General features: G+C 45.4%; 2 pseudogenes; both read right to left on the reverse strand.

Moving 5' to 3' along the window:
- Nucleotides 1–1806: 1806 nt before the first annotated feature.
- On the reverse strand, nt 1807–2478 carry LOC100403211 (small ribosomal subunit protein eS8 pseudogene; annotated as a pseudogene).
- A 13789-nt stretch (nt 2479–16267) lies between these two features.
- Nucleotides 16268–16419, reverse strand: LOC108592960 (large ribosomal subunit protein eL39-like; annotated as a pseudogene).
- Nucleotides 16420–16800: the final 381 nt, after the last annotated feature.

Consider the following 16800-nt stretch of genomic DNA (forward strand, 5'->3'; position numbering starts at 1 on the left):
TACAGTGTAGCTACTTCCCAGTAAACCCATCATAAGTTGAAAATACCGTAAGTTGAAAATGCATTTAATATACCTAACCTACCAAACATCACAGCTTAGATTAAAACGTGCTCAGAACACTTACATTAGCCTACACCTGGGCAAAATAATCTAACCCAAAGCCATTACAAAAAGTATAGAATATCTTATGTGATTTATTCAGTACTATACTGAAGGTAAAATAGGAACCACTGTGTAAGTACTCAGAGTTCAGTTTCTACTAAATGTGTATTGTTTTTGCACCATTATAAAGTTGAACAACCTTAAGTTGAAACATCCTAAGTTTGGGATCATTTGCATATCACTTTAATAAGGTGAAAACAATACTACAACCTAATGACTGTAAAGCTATAGTGGAACAGCTACATTTATATGTTACAGGTAATAGAGTCAAAGGTTATACAAATCAACATCTATAAAATTATGGAAATTTTGACCCAATAATCTCACTTGGGGATATAACCTAAGGAATTAAAAAAAGTTATTTAAAGACAGAGTCATAGTTGTAAACTATTTTTTTTGCAGTTTGATTATTTAATAGAGAAATATGGGAAACATTCTAGGTGTTCCACAATGGGGTCTTCTTTTTTTTAAAGTGAAACCTTAATTCTTTGAAACATTATACGAGTTTTTAAAATTACAAACATGAAGATACCCAAGCAAGACAACAGTGTTTAATATGGAGGCTGCCTTAGTTGGGACAGGTTAAGTTATCATGCTTTAGAAGAAGGAGAAGAGCCCCCAGGAGTGTGTGGACAGAGAAAGGGATGTGAGGACCTAGTGAGAAGGCAGCCGTCTGTAAGCCAGGAAGAGAGCCCTCACCAGAAATGACCCTGCCTATACCTTGTTGTCTTGGACTTCCAGCCTTCGAACTGTGAGGAAATAAATTTCTGTTGTTTAAGCCACACACAGTCTGTGGTATATTCTATTCTGGAAGCCTGAGTTGACTAATACAGAGGCAGAGAGGTGCAAGCCTAGCAGACCCCTGGAAGTGAAAAATACCGGAAATAATTGATGATTGGCAGTGATGTCTACTAAAGAGGATGAAATGAAAACAACAAAGAAACGGAATAACAGAAGACATCCTCAGTGGCTCAATAGCCATATAATATACTTTCATTTCTCCCTGGTCTTTAATACTATGTCTTGTAAATTATTTTATTGAGATACAATTCACACACTATAAAATTCACCCTTATTGAGTGTACAATGCAGTTAATTTTTTAGTGTATTCACAAAGTTATGCAATCCTAACCACCGTCTAGGTTCACAACATTTTTATCACTCCGAAAAGAAAAGCCATTAACAGTCACTCTCCACTTGCCTCTCCTCCCAGCCCATGGGACTCGCTGTCTACTTTCAGGCTCCATGGGTCTGCCCATTCTGGACATCTCACGTCATTGAAACCATACAACCTCTCAGCTCTGTCTCATCAAATTATGGAGTCTTCTGGCACGTGTTCCTCACTCTGCACTGTTACCTGGAAGCTCTTTCAAGACAGGGGCAACGTCAGGGCTCTCCTGGTTTGCTTCCTGCCTCATGGTGATCACTGTCCTCCATCAGGAAGTGTCTAGTAGCTTGAAAACTGTTTTTTTTTTTAACTTTTTTTTTTATTGGTGTTGTTACTATTTTCATCAAGAGGATAAATGTGATACCTGTTACTCTACTTTGGCCCAAAGTGGAACCCTGCATTGCATTCACACTTTTTTTTTTTTTAACAGAACAATAAACACCTTTATTACATGGGTGAAGACAGAAAACAAGGATTTATTTGCCTTTCCGGGACCTGATATTCCTAAGATAGAACTCCAACTCTTTGCCCTCTAGCACATAGCCATCTGCTCGGCCACACTGTCCGGGCCTTGAAGCGATGCACCAAGAAGCTTGTCCTGCTGGAACTGCTCCTCCAGGGACTGCTGATTTTTCCTTTCATCATATTTCTTCTGAATTTTTTTAGATCGTTTTTGTTTAAAATCTCTTCTTCCTCAGGAGTCAGCTTGGCTCCCTTCTTGCCGCCCAGGGGCAGCGCATAGTGGGACTCGTACCACTGTCAATGAGCACGATGCAATTCTTCACCAGGGTCTTGGTATGGACCAGCTCGTTATTAGACAGACGCATTATAGACAACATCAATCATCCTTGTTTTTCGAGCACAACACTCTGAGCCCCAGGAGAAACTCCCCACGTCCAGCCTCAGGGCACCGTATTTCTTGCTACCACCCCGCACACAGACTGTGTGGATGCAGCAGGGGCCAGTCTTGGGATTGGCAGCCAGGCACCCCAACTCATACTTCCACTTCTTGTGGTAGGGCTTTCTCTTGCCCCCGGTCTTGCAGCGCTTGTGCCAGTTGTCCCGAGAGGTGCCCATCGCTCGGTGCTGGCTGGAGAGAGAAACCGCGCAGATTCACGGTCCGGTTTGTAAAACGCTGCCCCGCCCCCACCTTTACGTTGTTTCCTGCATTTATACTTTTTACATATTGTGCTTTCACATAAGATTCTGTTTGAATAGTGCGTTCTGCAAGTCGGCTACAAAGTGTGAACACTTTTTTTCTTTTTTTGAGATGGGGTTTCACTCTTGTTGCCCAGGCTGGAATGCAGTGGCATAATCTTGGCTCACTGTGACCTCTGCCTCCTGGGTTCAAGTGAGTCTCCTGTCTCAGCCTCCTGAGTAGCTGGGACTACAGGCGCTCACCACCATGCCCAGCTAATTTTTGTATTTTTAGTAGAGACGGGGTTTCACCTTGTTGACCAGGATGGTCTCGATCTCTTGACCTCGTGATCCACCCGCCTCGGCCTCCCAAAGTGCTAGGATTATAGGCGTGAGCCACCACTCCCGGGCCCCAAACTTTCTCTTTCAGAAACACTTCCTATACTAAGTCTTCCTGAAGCACCTACATTACCCTCAAATGAATCATTCCACCTTTGTATCATTTCATCCTATTTAAATATCCTGTGCATATTTGTTATTGCTTATATTGTAATTATTTTTTGGCCTCATCTTTCTCTTACTTGATTGCAAGCTCTGTGAGGCCAGCCGACTGTGTTATGTATTTGGTCTGCAGACTTACCATGGTGCCTGGCTCATGGGAATTGTTCTATAAATACTTTTTGCACTAAATTGCATGCGTAGCTTCTATTTCACAAACCATGTCCATTATGTAAGTAAGCTAGCTTTCCTTTTCTTTTGGTAAAAAGAGGGGAAAAAGGTGGAAAACGGCAAATGTTTTGCCTAAGATGAATGATCAGGAAATTGGAGAGGAGGATGGAAACTCAGCCTTCACCTCATCTGCTTCTCATGAGCAGTACTGTACAGCAGAAACTTCTGCGAAGATACACATGTTCTCTACCTGTGCTGTCCTATATGGTAGCCACTAGTCACATGCGGCTACTGAGCACTTGATCAGTGTGACTGGAGACTTCCATACTTAATTTAAACTAATTTAAACCTAAACCTAAATAGCCACATGCGACCATTGGTTACCATATTGTACAGCCTAGGTCCATACCATTAACGACAGAGCCCTTCTCTTTTTCAACCCCTGAATTGCACATGCTCAGCAAACAAGAAGTACTGAAGCTGAGGGTTTTTTTTTTAATTGTTGATTTCTGAACATAAAAGAAATTCCACAAAAGTGTTCAACCAATGGTTTTGCCAAAGAGAAAGAAAACTGTCTAAAATAAAAAGCCAAGATGGAACTTAGGAAAGGTAGATTAAAAGATCAACAATAGAAATGATGAAGTAAATAAGTATTCCCTCAAAGGAAAAAGGTTTCTTAAAAACAGCTATGAATTTCAAGACTTGCCAAAGAGTAGTTTGGCCTTGAGGGTCTCTGTTCCTATGTGACTTCTATGACAAGCATAGGTATGATACACACACACATGCACACATCCGCATATTGTTCTTTATATATAGAGAGAATGCACACACACACACACACACACACACACACACGAAATTCAAGAGGAGGAGGAGGATTGGAACCCAGCCAGTACTCTAGAGCCCTAGTCCCCAGTCTTCCACATCATTTGCTCTCATGAGCAGTCTTGTACAGCAGAATGTTTGTGATGATGAAAATGTTCTATACCTGTGCTGTCCAATATTGTAGCCACTAGTCACATTGGCTAATGAGCACTGTACAAATACAGATACAGCTGTAGAGATACATACTCTTAAAATCTCTTCAACTGAATTGCCTCATCCTCCACTTAAGGGGCCATCTATGTTAAAGATAAATCATGGCTTCAGTGATGACAGCCAAGCCATTCTGACCTCCTTCAATGTTGGGGAGATCGCCTGGGCCCTGCCCAGCTCGTCTGTCTCCTCTTTTTGAAGGGCAATGACATAGTTTCCTGGGGCTTCTATGATAAGTCGTGTGGCTCAAACAACAGAAATGTATTGTCTCACAGTTCTGGAGGCGAGAAGTCCAAGATCTAGGTGTCGGGTTGGCAGGACTTATCCCTTCTACAGGTGCTGAGGGAGGTCTGTTCCACGTGGTGTGGGGAAAGGAAAGGATAGGAAGGGGTTGCCATCGGCATTTAGGGTGTCTGTGAAGCCCACGCTTTCCTGTTGTGGAGATGGGCTCTGTACATATGACATGCACCTGCCTCCTGCCAACGTGGATTGGAAGAAGCTGTGGAATACATTTGCACTGGGAATTCAGAAATAGGGTGGAGAGAATCTGGTCAGTCTGCATGGAGGATCGTGAACTTGAGTCTTCAGGGATGGTTGGATTTAACCAAACAGGGTGTGGAGAGACTGCGGGGAGCAAAAGACAGCCCGAGTTGAGTTTCCTGCTCTTTGTTTCTGAATTTCACTTTCGTGTGAAGTCTGCATGTGTGTCCTTCCTTTGGATTTGCAGAGATCACCCAATATCCTGCCCCAAATTCCATTTTTCTTGCCCAAAGTCATGTCAGATGGAGTAGTCTTTTGCAACTGCTGTAACTCAGGGGGAGACAAGTCATGGAGCACAGGAACTGGGGGGTGGAGAATCCCGACCAGTAAGCACCTGCTCAGAGCAGAGATGAAGTTTAAAAAGACTGCTCCTTTCCCTCCCACACCCCCAAGCAAGCAGTAGGTGCCTTCTCAAAGAACAGGTATTGCTCTGTGGTTTCAGTGAGTAAGACGAAGCTTTGTTTATCATCACTTCCCCACCCAAACCACACTCAAATAAGCAGTAAAAACCTCCAGGCCTTAGTCATCAGTCGAGGTAAATTATAAACTTCTAAGAGTGTGGCTTCTCAGAGATACCACATTTTCCTCGTATAATGAGCCTGCAGTTTGTGGCAAAGAATGACTTAAGAACAAGTGAACTCACTGTCTAAAAGGAGAATTTTTATCACTATCAATTGCTCTATGACTGACAGGGCTGTTATTTCTTTTGGTAGGAGAGAAAGCTAAAGTACAGAGAGAAAACGGAGAAATAAACACGGCCTGCAGAATGGCAAGCTTTTTTGTTTTTTTTTTGAGACTGAGTTTCACTATTGTTACCCAGGTTGGTGTGCAATGGCACGATCTTGGCTCACCGCAACCTCCGCCTCCTGGGTTCAGGCAATTCTCCTGCCTCAGCCTCCTGAGTAGCTGGGATTACAGGCATGCGCCACTGTGCCCAGCTAATTTTTTGTATTTTTAGTAGAGACGGGGTTTCACCATATTGACCAGGATGGTCTCAATCTCTTGACCTCGTGATCCACCCACCTCGGCCTCCCAAAGTGCTGGGATTACAGGCATGAGCCACCGTGCCCAGCCCGAATGGCAAGGTTTTGTGTTGCCAAAGTCAAAAGAGCACATTCTTGGCAAAGAATCCTCACCCATCTTGCCTGGTTCACAGTGATTCTGTAGCGTCCAAGTGAGTTACAACAACAGCCATGGCTGTGCCGGACTGGGAGGCAACAGTGGTTGAAATACCGTCCTCGTGATAAAGGAGCTCGGAGTGGAAGAAGAAGACACTGGTAAACAGAGCGTGAGGATTCCCCACAAGAAGTCCTCCAGACGCAGAAAGTCACGAATCACTTTGCAGACGTGAGGGCCGAAGGATTTTGCCTACACGGGTCACAGAAGGCTTCCCAGAGGAGTGGACATTTGAAGCAGATGTTTCAGGATGCGTAGGAATCGCCATGCACAGGACTGGGAAAATGGTGTAGTCAGAGACTGCACAGAGGTTGGAGAGGGCATGGTGGGCCCGTTAGTCACTGGCAGCATGGCCTGGCTGGAAGGTGGGGTGTGAGAGGGGGCTGGTGGGAAGGAAAGCTGATGGGAAGGACAGGATGGGACTGGGTCACAGCATGTTCTGGCTGGCATGGCGGGGACCGCAAAGGCCTCACCACATTTCTAAGTAGTGGTTGATATTTCCAGATTTCAGATTTAGAATATCATTCTGGCAGAAATGTTAAAAATGTATTTGGAGGGTGCTGGCTGCAGGGAGATCTAGTAATGGGTTGCTACAGGAATCTAGGCGAGGTATCCCAACATGAGAGGTGGTTTGTACTTATGTTGGATTTTTGTAGAGCAAGGAGGAAGTTCAACAAGTTTCCATTTTTATCTGTTTGCCCTACTGTTAATTTTGTATTGTTACTAGTAAAATTCATAGAGGCAGCAGCAGAAGGCACGTTGCAGATGGCAGAGATATTTTTTCACAGCTTTTATGGTGGATAACAATATACGTGACATTTTCCTCATTAATGTGAGCTTTGCTGTATGATTAAACATGCTAGGCATCTGTGATCTAAAATTACAAATGTGAAGAGCAACAGCTCAACTGTTTCAGTCAATAAATATACAGGAGACAGTCAACATGAAACAACTCCCTCCTATGCTCTCTTCCAGGAGGAGCTGAACTGACGGTGACAGCATTTTTGGCAATGGCTTGGCCTTCATCCTAAGGAAAGCAGGGAACTGAAGTCCCAGACTGCTAATTACACCCTGAGATTCCAGCAGAAGAGAGTAGTTTCCATTAGGAAATCTCAATGCTGAGGGCAGACAGAGCTGGACAGGGAATGGAGGCTTTACTGAGGCAATTAGGGAATTACCAAAGGGAGCCATGGAGGAGAAGAATTTCACTCGACAATCCAGACATGATGGAGAAGTGTGTAAGGTCAATGGGCACATCCAGTGACCAGCAGGAAGGATGCTCATCTTTTTGCTGAGGCAAGCCTCTCCATTGCATGTGAGTGTGCACATGCACAAGTGTGTGTGTGTGCGCACGCGCATGCATGGCGCTCCGAGCTAATGTAGGAGATGATTTTTGAGTGATAGGCCTCGTCCCACAGACTGATCACAGAAGGTGAGAAGCTTTCCCTTTTCTTAACTATTCAGATCCGTTGGCAGAGGCTGCCTGGAGTCACCGTCATCGAGAACAATTTTCATGCCTGAATCCACTTAATGGCTGGGGATGCCAGGTTGCTCAGTGATGTGTGGCATGGATACAGAAGCAGGAGTGGATCAGAGCTTCGGTTTTGACCATGTGGACAATCAGAAAATAAGGAAGTGCAGATTCCGATAGAGTAAAGAGGACTCAAACAAGTGACGATAGAAAGCAGAGGAAGAAGTCGAGATAAAGAGATTCTGCCACAGCTGTGGAATAAAAATTAGGCTTTTTCTCATGCCAGCTGCATCTCCAGGCTCTGAAAAAGACATGGCATGGTGTGTGTCACGTCCAGGGAAGAGGAACTGAAAGAATAATCTGGAGTGGTGGTGGTGGAGAGGAATGTGACATGTTGGGTGAGAGGAGAAAACCAAGGCTAATGGGATTAAACAGAAGATCGGAAGATCGGAAGATCGAGGCCAGGGGGACAAAACTGTAGCAAAGATATTCACAACTCCATTCACAAACACAACCCTATAGCTGAGTCATGTTGATATGAGATTTTATCTCTTTGGGGGCATTAGAGCCAGGCTGCTTCCTTCTCAGAAACCCAAATTCCCCAGCATCGGCGTCAAGGTGCCCGGGTTTGTTTGCTCTGGCCGCCATAACCAAGGACCACAGGTAGGAGACGTCAGCCACAGAAATGTATTGTCCTGCAGTCCTGGAAGTTGAAAATCCAAGGTCAAAGTGCAGGCAGGGTTGGTGTCTTCTGAGGCCTCTCTCCTTGGCTTGCCTTCCCTCTGAGTATGCCTGTGTCCTAACCTCTCTCTGTACGAGGACACCAGTCAGATTGGATTACGGCCCACCTTAATGACCTCATGTTGCCATAATAACAATCCCATTCTGAGGTCTTGGGGATTAGGACTCCAACATATGAATTCTGGGGGACACGATTTAGCCTTTAACAGTAACCTCAACACCCTGTGGGGGACACGATGTACCACCTCCCAGTGCTTATTCAGGATGCTGAAGTCACGATGATCCGTGGTCATTCTTACCTGTTTGGGAGATCAGAGCCTGGAAGTGCAATCTCTGATAACGTCTCTCCATTGCTGGAAGAGTTCATCAGGCTGTGACTGGCCCTCCAGACCTCCAGGGATCAGCCAGCAGGTGACACATGTCCTGACCTGCAGTGAATGCTGCCTGAAGAATGGGGGGTAGGAACAATGGAAGTCTCCCTTCCTCCCTCCACAGGCACCCCAGAATTGAGCATCTCAAAGAGAAGGCCAGGCTAGCCAAGACTGGGTGGGAGTTTAAGGCATCACAGTCATGTTCCTCCAACCTGACCTCACTGTTTACCACCTGACCCCAAGTAATCCAGCAAGGGTGAGTCTAGCTGCTGCTCCTTGTATCTGCTCATGCCTCCTTAAGTAAGGGAAGAATGACAATGACATCCTGCCATGCTTTGGGGCACATTTTTAGTAGATTCAAGTTTCTGCTTATGAGTGGCTCCACCTTTATCCTGTGGTCAGCTCCCTGAAGTAGGGTTTAACTTAGGCTGTGACCAAACGGGTCTATCATCTCCTGAGGTCTAAGCTGAAAATTGACGTGTGAAGTCCCATCAGCTTTGAAGGGAGCCCTGGACTTTCACAATCAAGTTAATCATTTGCCATGCTTTGTTTCAGATCCATGAGACCCCAAGAGGACAAGAGGGACAAGGGGTGGAATTTGCATGCCAGAATCCACCCTGAATCATCAATGGTTCTGTTGTGACTATTTTATAGGTTTTTGTGAAGATTAAATCAAATGGCATATGTCAAGCGCCTGGAATGTGCCGAAGTTGGCACAAGGTACGTGTTCAAGTTAGCTCCATCCCATCTAAGGACACCATGGACCCTGCTCACAGCTTTGTTTAGGGACAGGTCTGCCCAGCACCAGGAGGTTCAAGCTCAGAGAAAAAAAAAAGGGGGAGTTGACCTAGAAATCCTGGCTGTGACTGCCAGGAGAGACCTCCTGGTAGGCGGGACTCCATCACAGGTGTCACTTTCCAGGTGTCTGTGGCAGAAGGCACAGAAGGAACCCACAGATGGGGCAGGAGTGCTGGCTCCCTCCCACCCTGGCTCCTATCCGGGCTATTCTCTACACAGCAACCCGAGTGGGCCTGTTACGTCGTAGCATGTCACCTGTCCACTCAAAACTCTCCGATGATTTCACTTTATTCTGAATGGAAACCAGTCTTTACAATGGCCCATAAGTCTCTCCTCAATCGTACACCCCTTGGCCTCTCTGACTCTGCCTCCTAGCCCTCTTCCCATTGCTGTGCCTGTGTATGCCAGGGAGGTGCCCACAGCTTGGCCTCCACATGTACTCCTTCCTCATCCTCTAACTTCCCGCATGGATGATGGCACAGTTACCGCCTACCTGCCCTGGTCTCCACTCAGATGTCACCTTCCAGTAGCCCTCCCTGCCCCATTTCCTGCTTTATTATTATTATTTTGTATCATGGCACTTATCCTCAGCTAACTCTGAATCATCAGCTGTATAGAGCTGACACACTCTCTATTTTATTCATATATCTCTTGCTCATTTTGTTTCTGTGATTTCTTCTGCCTTGAAAATAAACTCCGTGAGGGTAGGAATATTTGATCTTTTGTCCACTTTTCATGCTGTATCCTGGGTAGTCCTGGCACATAATTAGCAAACAAAAACCGAAGGAATGAAATGAATGAATGTTGTGAGAAGGGAGAGGCCACCGTCCCCGACCTGCCCTAGCCCGTCCAACTGCAGATGGAAAGACTTCGAGTCTCACTGCAGCCAAGCTCATTGCAGCCAAGTGGTTGAAGGTTATACAAGCCCCATACCTGTGCTAAATGGTCTGTATGACAGCAGGAAGTCGACTCCAGGCAAAAGTAGCAGGAGCTATTTACTGGAAAACTGTGAGAGTAATCACTATATGAATGAGGTATCAGGAAACTAACAATTCAATGTGTGCTCATGGACCAGGCTTGGAAATAAATGCAAGAAATAGAGGGCCTGCCAGAGATGCCTGAGCACATGTTTTTAGGAAGGAAACTGCAAAATTAAATGTGGCAATTTCATAGAAGTAAGACCATAAAACGCAAAACGATGCAACCTCACTGTGGGTTATGAGATTCTTGGACATCACTATATAAAGAACCATGAAAATGGAGCTACTTGGTAGGGATCCAGTTGGAATAAGAACTGAAGTGGTCCCCCTCTGCCTCGACGTCTGTGACCAGAGGCGGTCTCTCTGAGTGGAGTATGGGCAGCGGATGTGCGTGAGTGCATGGGAAGAAAATTTCCCAGTGGCTCACCCAGGGCCCGGGGAAGACAGCTCCATGAAGGCAAGGCCCGAGTGTCTCTTTTGAGTACTTTGTTCCCATTGTCAGCTTGAAGCTGGACGTGTCACTGACGCTTAGTCAATGTTTATGGAATCATGAGTTCATACTGAATTTCAGACTTTGTTGCCATTGGTGCCTTTTTCCTGAGTTGTTTCTCAAGAGCTCCAGTATGGAGAGTTCCTGGCTATTATTTGACATCCTAAGAAGTACATGTGTACAAGTACATGTGTACACGCAAGAGTCTAGAGTTTGTTTTAGGGCCAAGAGCCTGATGTCCAAGCGTCTGGGTTGGTCTCTGGGCTGCTTGGTTGAGTTTTGCCTCCGTAGCCAACTTTTGTCAGTGAGAGAAAAATGGCACAGGAGTTGAGGGTTGGGTTCAAATTTCAGCTCAGCAGGATTCTCTCCATGTGACCCAGGCAAGTTACTGCATTTCCTTGGGCCTCCATTTCCTCACCCATAATGGAGAAGTGAGGGTTCTTCTTTTGTAGGGCTGAGCTTGGGATTGCGTGAGGCAATCTAGGTAAAGTACTTAGGCGTGTGCTTGGCACTTGAGAAGTGCTCGCTGAGGGGTTCATTCTTATTTTCTCTGTGAAGAAAGCAAAGGCAAGGTTATGTAAGATGGATCTGCCAGCTCCTCTGTGCAGGGAGGGCAGAGAAGGAAGAGATGGGGCTCATCTTACAGGTGGTACTTGGAGTGGGTCAGGATTTGACGTCTTCTGGGAATTTATGAAGTTACTTTCAAACACATCACACACTAAAGGAATGAGCCAAGACCAAGTCTAACAGAATAGCCGCTTTCAGATAGGGAAGGATGGATACAGCTGAAGGGGCCAGACACATGGCCAGGGTCTAGGTGATGGAGTTCAGAGTTCAGGTGGAAATAGAGACAAGGAGAAGTCAGTTTCAGAAAGGAAGGGAGGTGGGTGGAGGGGCCGGGCCTGAGCTGCTGCCTGGGATGCCGTCACCTACTGGCTCCTGGAGGGCTTGTGCTTGAGTCAGAATCACTTAAAAGGTCAGGGACAGGGCACAAAATGAAAGAAAACAGCAACGCAGCCCAAGGAACTCTCTGGTGAGCTCAGTTTTAAATAGCACATGAATAAAACATAGAGAAATGGCATCATATTCTCCAGGGAATAGGAGCGGAGCCTGAGTTTATAACTACAGCACTGATGGCTAAGGCCTGATGTCTGCTGAGGGTTACAGAAACTCCTAAGGCAACAGAAACAGCTAGGAGAGAACAAGGGCGAAGCAGGCCTGTGGCTTGTGGCCTGTAGGGCAATCAGGACAGATGGCGAAAATGACAAACACACAAAAACCAGATGACGACAACAACAACAAAGATGGCAACTCTTTGGCCCCGAGTCAAACAGAACATTCCAGCACCGTGGTGTGGGGAGGATGGATCCCATGGGGGTATGAGCAGTCAGGGAGAATCTGCCTCCAAAGCGGCTGCTCTCAGGAGGCATCCCAGGGATGAGTTTTGTTGGACCTGCATGGAACTGCAAAGTTTAAAGTGGAAACCAAATATTTTAAAATCCACATTTCTTCTTTAAAGAAAAACAACACAAACAAACAAACAAAAAACCACCTGGCATTTCTGGTGTTTCTTGCAATGGTAGGCAATTTGGCAATGTTGGATACTGCTTCCTGGGTGGCAAAGTCGGATGGGTGCCGCTAACTTTCTATGCTTGTCACCAATTCCTCCCCCTCTCCCTCCCACCCCTGACCCCTGCTTGGCTCCTGTAGACATTTGAGTTTGGAATCTCTGACATAAGAGCTGTAAATCCATCCAAGTCTCCTGACATGATCCCCAGGGATCCTCGGGGACTGAGATACCTTGTAAATGACAGCAGCGAACTTCTGTGGGTGATCTGGAAGGAATCCTAGAAAGCCTAAGTGGTGCTATGAAACTGAAAATGGACAGTATCACTGCAGTTCTCAAAAACAACAAGAGAGAGTGAGTCTATGGAGAAGCTGGAGAGATGCTCTGAGCAGAAACATGATTAGAAATATGGTAGATTTTTAGGTTTCAGCACCACAGGATAATTCTGGAATAAAGTTTCTAGGACTAGGACAAAGGCTATATTCCCAAACCTGACCTTCTTTCACCTTTTCCCCCAGTGATTTGGAGAAAAATAAGGAAGTTACAAATATCAAAACATGCACGTAACACAAACCGGACAAGGAGAGTGAAATCATTCAAAGTGAACAACTGTTACCGGGCTACAGTCCCCACCCCACTGCCCTTGTACAGGCTGGCGTGGGTGGGATTCTAGAACTGCACGTGAGCATAAAAATAGAGTTAGGGTCTAGATTACAGTCAGTGAGCAAGATTTAATCACGTGGTGGCCGAAATGGCCAATCTGATCTTCAGTTGCTTGATTAAAATTGTAATACGTAGAATAAGGAAAAGATTTCTAGTCTACTGGGGACATATGTCAACCACAGCATAAATGTTCCTTTCCAACAGTTTCTTTCTGCTTTTTATCCCAACTTTTTATTATAACAAATTTCAAACATATAGAAAAGCTAAATAGTACTATGATAAATACTTGTATATCCACCACACAGAATTAACAATTTTCAACAATTTGCCATATTTGCTTTATTCATTCATATTTGTGTATGTAAGTATATATGTACATACCTGTATTTGTCTGTGTATGTGTACATGTATGTAAGAATATGCACTGTATATGTATGTGTGTATATGTATATGTGTACTTTTTTTTCAGAGCAACTTTTTTTTTTTGAGATGGAGTTTCGCTCTTGTTACCCAGGCTGGAGGGCAATGGCGCCATCTTGGCTCACCACAACCTCCGCCTCCTGGTCTCAAGCAATTCTCCTGCCTCAGCCTCCTGAGGGGTTACAGGCACGCGCCATCGTGCCCAGCTAATCTTTTGTATTTTTAGTAGAGACGGGGTTTCACCATGTTGACCAGGATGGTCTTGATCTCTTGACCTCGTGATCCACCCGCCTCGGCCTCCCAAAGTGCTGGGATTACAGGCATGAGCCACCGCGCCTGGCCTAGAGCAACTTAAGAGTACATTGTAGATGTCAAGGTACTTTATCCTTGAACACTTCAGCCTACATCTTCCAGGAACAAGGACACCTCTTATATAGTCACTATCCCACCTCCATGCACAAGAAGATTGACAATAATTCCCAAATATAATCGAATGTTCGGTTCATATGAAAATTTCCCCAGCTGTCTCTAAAATGCCTTTTATGGTGATTTGAGCCAGTTTTTCAATAAGTGAACTAAATCTGCTTTCTGTTTTCTTTCTTTCCTTCTTTCCTTCCCTCTTTCTTTCTTTCTTTCTTTCTTTTTTCTTTCTTTCTTTTTCTTTCTTTCTCTCTCTTTCTTTCATTCTTTTTCTTTCTTTCTCTCTCTTTCTTTCTTTCTCTCTTTCTTTCCTTCCTTCCTTCTTTCTTTCTTTCTCTCTTTCTTTCCTTCCTTCTTTCTTTCTTTCTTTCTTTCTTTCTTTCTTCTTTCTTTCTTTCTTTCCTTCTTTCTGCTTACTCGAGCGATGAATTCCAATTTACTGAAAATGGCAATGTAGGATGAAGAGCAAGTTTTGAGAAGGAAAGTGATTTCCATCCTGTGAATTTTGAATGTAGGTCTGGAGTCAGTGGTACACATTTGGGAGATGTCAGATCAGAGGCAGGAGCTAAAATGTTAGGAGTGGGCTGGGTGCAGTGGCTCATGCCTGTAATCTCAGCACTTTGGGAGGCCGAGGCGGGTGGATCACCTGAGGTCAGGAGTTTGACACCAGCCTGGCCAACATGGTGAAACCCCATCTCTACTAAAAATACAGAAATTAGCTAGGCATGATGGCATGTGCCTGTAATCCCAGCTATTTGGGAGGCTGAGGCAGGAGACTCACTTGAACTCAGGAGGCAGAGGTTGCGGTAAGCAGAGATCATGCCACTATATTCCAGCCTGGGCGAATAAAGAAAATGTCAGGAGTGCAGGAGATCATCTAGGGACACTGCTGTCACCATTATCATCATTACCATCCATTGACTTCACAATCTACCTGGCATTGTACTAAACACTTGTTATCATTAGCTCATTTTCTTACCACGCTCTTCTGTGATAGGTATGCTTCCCTTCATCTTTCTGGGAAGGACGCAGTCTCAGAGTGACTTCCTGACTTGCCCAAGTGATCGCTGCTACTGCATCTGGGAGCTGAGACTCACCCCTCTGTCTGGTGGCACAGTCCCTGCATATGCCACTGTGCCAGCCTAGAAGGAGACCCAGAGACACTTGAGTGTGGGCAGGAGGGATTTACCACAGGATCCTGGAAAGAAAAGGCCAGAGAAAACCAGAAAGGATGTTGGGGAAACCAAGGGAGAAAGAAGTCTCAAGAAAGAGGCTGTGGTGCATATTGACTCATTCCTGGATTCACTCAACAGTTATTTTGGGACCTACCTTTTCAGGCACTGTGATTGGCCTGACAGCATGCTGGTAAGACAGGCGGCCTTGCTGTGGGGAGGAGGGGTGTGTGAGATGTAGCCAAAAGGCCGGCATGGGAATCCCAGGAGGACAAGCCGGTAGGGACGTGTGTAGGCTGCCAGTGGCTCCTGACCAGCAGTTTCAGAGAAATGGTGGGCAGAGGAAAGGATGGGAGGCAAAGCCAGCCCCAAAAGATGGAAACTTCTGGAAGTGTGGCTGAGAAGAGAAGGAGAGATACAGTTGGTAGATGGAGAATTGGGAGCCAAAGGACTGGATGTCTTGTTTGTTTTCCAAAGAATGGGAGGAACTTCCGAGAGTTTCTAATTATGAAAAGGGAAGAGAGTAGGTGGGAAAAGGGTAAATATAAAGGCAAAACCAAGAAGAACAGGACAGTGGGAGAGATGTGTCAGGAAGGCAGGGCTGTGGGTCCTGATGGACAGGGCAGCACAGCTGTTTCTCTGAAACTGATGGGGAAGGGACAGAGGGAGGGGCCTATGTTAGACTGCGGAGCAGAGGCCAGGGGATGGTCGGTGTCTTTGTTTTCTCGGTAAGCAAAATGCACTTAGCAAAGAAGAGGAAGATTAGCAAGTCATGGTGAGGACAATCATGATGGTTATCATCAGATTAACAATAGTAGGCTGAGCTCTTTGAACTTGATGGAGTCCGATAATATGAGACCTATAAGAATAGTTTTTGGAGGGAAAATTTGGAGGAGGCTAAATGGTGGTCGTGAACTTGTCTCTACCTTACCAACGGCGATACCTTGGGTATCCCTTAGATAAGTCCTCAAAGTACTGGCCAGAAAGCCATCTAAGGCACTGCCTCCAGCCCCTCTCCTGAGCCCACACACCCTTCCCTGCGCCTCACGTGACAGTCCCCATCTTCCCTAGCTACTGCAGATAGGAACATTTTTTTTTAAATGAAAGATCTCACAAATTTATTAATGAACCCATCTGAATACTGCAGAACATATAAACAAAGAGAAAAAATATATCTCCAATAAAATATGTCCAAGGGTCCAGATAGTGGTGACATTTGCAGCTTAATATGGGAATGAGGACCCTAATGCAGTCCATAAATGTATGTGTGACCTCATGGACAATTCCTTATAGATCCAGCTTGGTTGTTCTCCAATGTCTCTTCTTGGAGTTGTATCTGATTTATCAGTTTTCATCTGAATCCATTGGGGAATGGGACAATTTTGCTTTTGTTTCTTGGCCAGAAATCCCTTGACCCAGAAAGTCTTGTGAGAAGACATGGAGAGAAACAGGGTCAACCACACACAGCACGATGGCGGAGAAAGCCAGATCATGCACTTTTAGGATTCTCTGGGGCCTGACTCTGAACTCCTGTTAGCTGGGCATCCAGGCAGCTTTGTGGAAAGGCATGTGTTCTCATGGAGCCTGCAGGGCTTTTCCTGGGTAGGACTCTGCAGTGTGAGGAACGATGTGAGTGTGGTCGAGAGCAAGAAGGCAAGTGAATCCGTTCGGTTGGTGAAAGCTAAGCAGCCTCCAATGACCTTGAATTTCAATAAAGGGGTGTTGGCTTTTTTCTGTGGGTATGGGATGCCTGGAAACTTAGGAGAACTTGAGAAACAGCCTGGGCTCATGATAGCAGATCTCTCTAAGCCAGGGTGTCT

Source organism: Callithrix jacchus, chromosome 11, assembly GCF_049354715.1.
Source record: "Callithrix jacchus isolate 240 chromosome 11, calJac240_pri, whole genome shotgun sequence".
Lineage (NCBI taxonomy): Eukaryota > Metazoa > Chordata > Mammalia > Primates > Cebidae > Callithrix > Callithrix jacchus.